This window comes from Triticum aestivum, unplaced genomic scaffold (assembly GCF_018294505.1).
Source record: "Triticum aestivum cultivar Chinese Spring unplaced genomic scaffold, IWGSC CS RefSeq v2.1 scaffold30344, whole genome shotgun sequence".
Taxonomy (NCBI): domain Eukaryota; kingdom Viridiplantae; phylum Streptophyta; class Magnoliopsida; order Poales; family Poaceae; genus Triticum; species Triticum aestivum.
This window is the reverse complement of record NW_025237748.1, coordinates 1-4,533: the sequence shown is the minus strand read 5'-3', so window position 1 is coordinate 4,533 and position 4,533 is coordinate 1. Positions and strand designations below refer to the sequence as shown.

At 44.8% G+C, this 4,533-nt stretch overlaps 1 pseudogene; it reads left to right on the top strand.

The window, feature by feature from the left end:
• Positions 1–1,459: 1,459 nt before the first annotated feature.
• On the top strand, positions 1,460–1,770 carry LOC123176574 (cell number regulator 2-like; annotated as a pseudogene).
• The last annotated feature ends 2,763 nt before the right edge of the window (positions 1,771–4,533 follow it).

Here is a 4,533-nt window from a genome sequence, read left to right as displayed (position 1 = left end):
CTCTCTCTCTCTCTCTCTCAGGTATCACGTCTTTAGCACTTCAAAATTTCTGCATCATATCCTTCCTTTCTCCAAATTTAGCTCCAATTCATAGTCATGCTTCAGTTTGATTGTATCTCATAACTCATGGATGGAAGCAAATCTATATTACAAATATTTTATGGACTTCAACACCAAATTCTGCTACTCTCTGTCGAGCACCATGACCGATTTACGATGAGAATGCTCAAAAGTTCCTCTGTGATGGCAAGCTCCTTCTGAATTCATGTATTTAATAACGTTACAGTTTTAGATGCATTTGTGCTAGTTATCTTATATTCCTCTTCGACACACTAAATTACAAATAACCGTTGTTTCGTTTGCAGTAGTGGTATATATTTTCTTTAAAACATCGATATCACAGGGGCAGCTCAAACGCAGAACACGGAAACATACACAGCAAACGTGCGTGGATACCGATACGAGAGCCGACGTTCCAACCCTGTCAACCAACTGTCGGTCCCTGTTTTTCCTATCTTCGAGGCACCCCAAATAACTATAGGTGTAACACAACTCATCCATAAATAGCATGGAAATATTCGAGTGGAACAATAGTTCAAATATAAATTACAATCAAAGTATAAAGTTTTTAAATAAAATTGTTCCAATTTAAATTCAACTTTGTCCGACATATGTTTTAGTTGTCCCTTGAAGCGTCTACATATGCTCAATCAAATCATTCCGAAGCTACTCATGAGTTCCTTGATGCCGAATATGTTGATGCATTTGATTGAAATCCTAAAACGTCAGTGGATCCGGTGGTGGAGGTTTGACAGGATCACCCATCCGCTCAAAATTCAGACCAATGCAAAATGCCTTACCCTCATCCTCCACAATCATGTTGTGCATGACCACAAGCTGTCATCACCATCCACAACGTCTCTGTATCACATATTTTTGTAGGTACTCGAATAACTGCAAAACGGGCTTGGAGCACTCCAAATGCCTCTCCACATATTTTCTAGCTTCTTCTTGTCTTTGGCAAAGTGAGATTTTTTTCTACCCTTTGGCTCAAAGATGGTGTTCACGGAGGTCGCCCACGAAGGATAGGTATCATCACAAAGATAGTAGCTCATGTGGTAGTCATGAACATTGCTGGTACAGTTGCATGGAAGCTAGTCCCATAGTCAACCTAGCGAGCAATGAAGGCCACTTCAGAATGTTGATGTCATTATGTGACCCGGGCAAGCAAAAGAAAGAGTGCGAAATCCAGCGATCGATGCAACTGCTTTAAGAATGATGCGGGCTTCTTACAATGGTCTTGATATTGCCGTTTTTTCAGTGCATGCAATCCAAGGATCCGAGCGTACCTGGACACCCTCTTGCTTTCTGATAGTGCTAGGAGCCCTCGATGTCTGCGATAGTTGGTTCTATCAAGTACTCTCCAAACGCCTTGACCACCACAGTAGAAAATATGGCCATGGCGAGCGGCGCCGGCGCGGTGCTGTACGTGGCGGTGGGGGTGCTGCGGGGTGGCAGTGCCAGTGGATCTACTCTTGTGTCTACCACACCAAGATGCGCGCCCAGTGCAGGCTCCGGGAGACCCCATTCCCGGACTGCTGCGTCCACTTCTGCTGGCTCGAGTATTGTGCCATCTGCCAGGAGTACCGCGAGCTCAGCAACCCAGGCTTCGTGATGGACATCGGGTGGAACGCCAACGTGGAGCTGCAGAAGCAGCAGGGCCGCAGCGACGGCTCCATCATGCCACCCACCACGCAGCACATGATATGACAGACACGTTCATTGTCGGTCTGTATATATATCGGTGCTGCTACCTTAGCTTAGCTATGTACCTGTTGGATTGGATCCATACTTAGTCTTTATTGATAGCAGATCGCAACATACGTCCGTTGTGGTTGGTTTGCTTCTACCATTTAATAGGTAGGCATCCTTGTTACGAGGTTTCAGGTTTTCATGCTGGTAAGTAGTAACCATGAACTATCACAGTGTGATATGATGTAACTTTTGTGTGGCATTGATGTTTAATTATTTCTTTTGCTCCCCGGCCATCACTTGTTTGTCACGATGTTGCTTGGGTAGGAATATGAGAGTCGGTAATTAAGAGGGAATTGGGGATTCGGGGACGAGAACATATAGTAGCCTAGTCAGTGCCTAATTTTAGTCCCACACGGACAAAGACATGAACATATATGTAAAGTAAAGACAAGAACAAAGAATTGGCAGAATACTATGGTGCGGCTAAGGAAATTGTGGAAGTTGAATCCCTCCATCAGTGCCTTTGTGCAAGTTGCGTTGCAAGGGTTCCATAGCAAGGATGAGCATCATCGGCAAAAGAGGGTCCCCCTCTTTTCTCAAAAAAAAAGGCAGGCCTGAGACCCCATGCAGCGGTATGCATACTCAACGTCTCAACAGGCTTTCGACGTCGCATTGTCTCACAAGCCAAGATCATTTTGCCTCATCTTGCTGCATTAACAAGTGTCCATCTTGTTTTTAACCCCCATCTCTTTCAACAATCATTTTCAAGAAAAAAAATCCATCATTTTCAGGACAATCCCTTTCTACATTGATGGCTAAAGCTAATTGAGTAAAACAATTCTTGGGGCCTGTAAAATGTAATGTAGGAGCAGTAATGAAAAGCACATGCAGCTAACCGTCCATGCTTTAGAAGCGTCACTACACAGTGTGAGCACCAGAACTTGTTAGTTGGAAAAACGATCTAGCAATAGGGCACCTCAAGCATGCATGTGTCATATGCTTTTGACCTGCACAGTCCACAACGGCCGGCCATACGGGACGGGAGACTCATGCAGATCAGATAGATATGCATGACAAGGAGATGTACGCATGACAAATGGGTAGATATATGCATGAAAAATGACCAAATTTCACTGTCATGTGACATGTACAGCTCTCTCTATATATATCTTTCCTAGATATCACGTCTTCACCACTTCGAAATTTTGGCATCATAACCTTCGCCTTCACCAAATTTAGCTATTGTGAGATTTTGGAGGAGACCAAATCCAGACCCATGCTTCAGTTTGCTTTTATCTCATAGATGCGGCAATACAAACAAGATGAATTACATGTCCTTTACAGACTTGACCACCAGTGTATTACTGATGTGTATCGAGCACCATGATAACAGCAAGAAAGCTCTGAAGTTTCTTAAGAGATGGTACAGGAGTCCACTAGAGCTGACCAACATCAAGCCCCTTCAACGACTCTGGGTACGAGGCCTTGGTCAGCGCGCCTGAGGGACACTTCCTAACCCTTCTCATCATGCTCCACCTGCATGTGAGAAGTACCTAAGAGGGTGCGTGGTTGGCACGCTCGACGGCGACGCCCATGCTACCAAGGAAGCAATGAGGATAGATCGTTCCTTGCCGCATTGAGAGTTGAGACTCGCGCTTGCCAATGTGTTGCCGAGGCTCGTGGCAGCGTTAGCAGAGATTCGCGTCTAAGGGGTGAGAGTGCGACCAGCTCCACTCTTTTGCAATCTGAGAAATGTAACAAAAAAGGCTGCTTCGGGGATTGTTATGGCAGCCTATGATATCCTAGTAATAGCACTTTGCCACGTTATATTGAAGTACCCTGCCGCCATAGGAAAAGTGCCCAAGGACTGCACCCACGACATTGAACCTCTCGTGAGTACATTGATTCTTCAGTCGATTATTCTCCATTCATGCTTGTCTGATTCCCCTTTTGATATTTTTCTAGTGATCAAAAAGTGCTTAAGATCAGGGAGAAGTACTGCAAACTCCTGCACGTCGAGGAGTGGAAGGAGAGCGCTCATGAGTCCATCAGCTGGAGCTTCAACGAAGACCCGGTAATGGTGATGGGGGCCTACCACAACCGTGTCGACAAGGTCGATGGTGAGAATGTTTAGAAGGGCGTCGACAAATGGCACGGCTCGTCTGCTGAAGCAGAACATGATCAAGCAAGGCCTGGTTGCCTGAAACACCTTGAATGGCTCGCTATCAACTGACCACTCGCTACGAGGTTTAGCTGTATATTTGTGCTGTAATCTTTGCTCACGTGTGCCTGTGTTTTCCCTCCTTATTAGGAGCGGTACTTCTTTTTATTCAGGGAATTTAAGAGAAAAAAGAGTTCTGTACTTTTTGAGAAAAAAGAGTTTTTTTTTTGAGGGAAAAAAAGAGTTGTTTACTTGACCAGGGGCGAGAAAGGGCAAATTCTCAAGCGAACCTGGGCCCTCTGAAGGATAGTAGGCCCATCTTAGTGTCCCACAAATGATCCACTATCTGTCCATCCAGTTAACAAACAACAACACAACCTTAGTTTGAGGATAGCAATCCGGGCAAATCCTATATGACGCCTTAAGCGCCGGATTTAGTATTGTTAGAAAACAGGCGCACACCGTCCTTTAATCTCCACTAGCTCGTATATGGGCCGCCCCAAGTAGATTTTCCACCGCTTTTCAGATTCCGCAGTGATTTTATGGGCGTTTTTTTCTTCCATTTTTCTATTCATGGATTTTTCTTTTTCTTTCTTCCTTTTTCCTTTTTCGTTTTC